Below are 3,905 nucleotides of genomic sequence, written 5' to 3' on the forward strand. Positions count from 1 at the left end.
ACTTGCGGGAAAAATGCAGAAGGCGGTTGTCCTTGGGTCACTCCGTGTTCTTAGGGTGCACGAGGCTTTTGCTGGATCGTCGTATTGATTCCTTTACAGACCTTAACCACCTATCTCACGGTTGTGAGACGTGCTGAAATTTTACCGTGATTTCGCTGAAAGCGGGTGCAATTTTTCAGATTAGCACCCGCTCCCGGCGAAATCCTGCGGTTGTCCTTATGACAACTTTTTAATTATATATATATATTTATGCATGTGTGTGTTTTTTTAGAATTTTATGAAAGAAAACCAACTTTTCACGAAGGACGCATGAAGTATACTGTCTTTGAAATTTTGAAATGCGACCAGTCATTCGCACTTCAATTCTGAGATTAACATGTTTTACAAGATTCCAGTAAGAGTTACAGTTTTCTGAGAGATATGGTGTAAGATCAAAGGCGAACAGGCGGTTTTCTACAGGGTAGTTCTCTCTGTTAATATTATTGCCTTCATTTAAAAAATGGATACCAGTTCCGCCAAATAACGTCTGATAAGCTTTGACATACAACTTCTTATCCCCAAATGATGACTGTAGTCGTTTGGATGATATCTGAGTACCATCATCATAAAGCGAGAGATGATTAATTTTTTAATTTTTAAACTTAAAACGATTTTTATTTCCGTTTTCATTATATGCAATATTATCCACAAACCCAATTATTATTCTCTTTGGCATTCGGCCGAGAATAACACTATCAAGCGTTTCAGATTGAACGCCCGAATGTAGAGACAAAGCTTCTAACTCGACATGTGTAATAGGGTATTTTGCAGTTCCATGAGATAGAGCTTTTGCATGAACTATTAAAATATCGGGACTAATTTTTGTTTGCCGTCAAAACTAGTGAGGCCTCCTCAATATTTATACTACAGCCATTGATGGTATCCATGAGACAGAATGAATCCTTTTAACGTACTAGACGAACCCTTAATTCCACACCATTGATAAGAAATTTGTCTTGGTTGAAAACGTCACAGTACAGCTGTCCACTAAGATCAATAGATTGATCAGCACAAAAATATTTGTGGCGAGATATTTATCCCTTATTCTGAATGAAATCATCCCTTGACCATCTGTGTTCTTATACCAAAGAGAGTAGTCAGATGACTATTTTTAGCAGCAGGACTATAGCTAATTGGGGTTTCAATGTATGTCCGATAAACGTAAGAATCACTGAGTGAAGATAACACTTTTTGATGAAAATAGACATTCACTTGCTTAAATAAGGAATGCATTAGATTGTTTACAGGGTCAACTTTATCCGAATGTCCGGCCTTTGCAACAACCCTAGGGGTTGTTATTAATTTCACCCTTAGATATAGCATTGTGTGAGCCAAATCAAGGTATTCATCGCCATGACCAGGGAAGATAAATTCTATATGCGAGTCATCGCTGAGAGATGAAAACGGTTTATAGTGCACCTATTGAGATTTCTTATCAAGGTTTCTGTAGGAGGTATCGAAAATAGATTAAACTCAGACTTTATGCACTCACAAGAATGAGAATGTAGAAACGATATTTTAACAAATATATTTTTTCTCAGATGCGATTTTGATACACTATTAATTTCCAAATATATCATCAATAGGATGCTTCCAATTTTTACGCTTCCCACAGTTTTTTGTAGTCTTTGTTTTTCTTTTATTCTTGGTAGCTTTCTTTCTTTTCACCGTACCACGCTTCCTTATTTTTTGGAGATTTTCTTTCTCTTATTAATGGGGTTTCAACTCACAACCTCAAGTGCACCACGATTAGAAATCTACTAAACCATTCGCTTCTTACTAATGTTCGTATGACCAGAACCGTTCATAATATTCTTTAATTTTTCAATAGCACGTCGTTTCAAGGTCTCCTGGAAAGCCTTTCAATACCATGACCTTTTTGATATGGTGCGCCAATATAAATCTGGGGAATCCCTGCACAACCACCACCTGTTTGTAAGGCATAATATTCGGCGTATTGACTCATTATTTGTTTCTTTTTTATCTCTATCTAGGCAAAACGTTTAAAGTGAAATTTATCAGCGTATCAAACTCGAATGGTATTGGCAAACCAATGTGGTGCCTTAAATCAATTTTAATTGTAGGAAATCCTTTGTGAAGAACTGGTATCTAGTTGGCTGGTGAAATATTACCGACTTGTGTTGTGCCAATACATTAATTTCTTATATCTACAGAAACAGTACTTGAGAGTGGTGAAAACCCAAGAATACGTGATAATTTATCACTAAGTACCAAAAAATTGTATTCAGTCTTCCGACATAATTTTGCACACTGTTTTTGTATGCGCACGCAGCTGATTTTGAATTTATCATATTTAAATTTAATATGTTGACCTAATTCTGAAGGACTGTTTATAGTATTTAACTATATTAACTATTATAAGTTTAACTATTTATAAGTATTTATTTTTTTATAGTATTATTTATTCCATTTATTTATTATTTTTTTATATTTTATATTATATACATTTATTCATATTTTCATCATTTCTTTTATCTTCTGCAATAGGCACTTTATATTTATGAAGAAGGTCAATACCATTCTTAATGTTTTTTCATCTTGAATATTACCATCAAATTTTGGAAAAGTATGTCCGTCAGTCCCAGCATTGATAAGGGTAAGGCGGTTTTCAATCCAATTATTGTGTATCACATGAAGAAAGTTAAGAGGAGGTTGTATTTCAGTGATATCTACTACCTACTGTCCTTGCAACCGAATCTCATGTAGCAGTTGTGTTATGAAATTGGATGTTCTATTCTCGGTCAAATATCTCATACTACTATTTTTGAGTGAGATAAGGCAATATTGACCAGCATTCATTTTTACAATGATTTTAAATTTGAAGCTGGAATCTAGGAATCGAATTTATCCGGGTAGCCTATCCACTTGACAAAACATTGTTTTTTGTTTCCCCTGCCTTTAGTCTGAAGCATTTTTTAAATCTTAAACTCCTTCTCTGCTATGTCATTATTTTTTATGCCGGTCAATTCTTCTTCGTAAAAAAGTCCATCAATTTCTTCTCCTCCTAAATCTTTCAACTCGTAAACAAAAGGTGTGTGTATTTGATTTGGAACTCGCTTCATTAAGAATATTTCTTTACTCCAGCCTGACTCGTAACCTTTCTCAAAGACGCCCTTCTCTCGACTGATTCTAACTTGATTATGTACTCTGTACTTAGGTTTCCCATGCTTTGGACGCATTGAATGCGGCAACTTTAGCCGGTGCCACTTTAATACTACTGTGCCTGGCATTATTGTAAGCATCTAAAAGTTGTTGTAAGATACCAATATATCGCCGATTATTTTTATGCGTAAAGTAATGTAAAATGCGTTCTTTGAGAGTTCAATTGAAGCATTCTACCACGGCTGCTTTAACATTAGAGTTCCTTGTTATTCGGAATTTCATTCCATTGTCTGTCAAAAAATTTTGAAAAGTTACACCTGCAAACTCTTTCCCTTTATCCGTTTACGAGCGGATAGGTACACGATTGTTACCTTTCTGAAGAACACGCTAAAAACCGTGCCTTACTTCTAGAGCAGATTTATCACGAAGAGGCTCAACTCAGGCAAATTTACTTAAAACATCAAGCACCACTAGTAGAAAAGTATAATTATTATTTTAAGTTGACAGGCTTTGAAGGCCGACTAAATCAGCCTCCCATACATTACCAATAGACCTTACATTTTATCGTCACCTTTGAAATCATCTACAAAATAGGCCTAAATTTGGTAATGTGTCCTGTCACTTTAACCTCTTAAGCACTTTAGCACTGGATACTCTTCCACGCGCAGCACGAACTCATTTCGGAATCTAGTCTACCAAGGTAATTTCCAGGTGTGTGCGTAGTTAAATCGGGTGTTGAAGGT

This window comes from Belonocnema kinseyi, chromosome 2, assembly GCF_010883055.1.
Source record: "Belonocnema kinseyi isolate 2016_QV_RU_SX_M_011 chromosome 2, B_treatae_v1, whole genome shotgun sequence".
Taxonomy (NCBI): Eukaryota; Metazoa; Arthropoda; class Insecta; order Hymenoptera; family Cynipidae; genus Belonocnema; species Belonocnema kinseyi.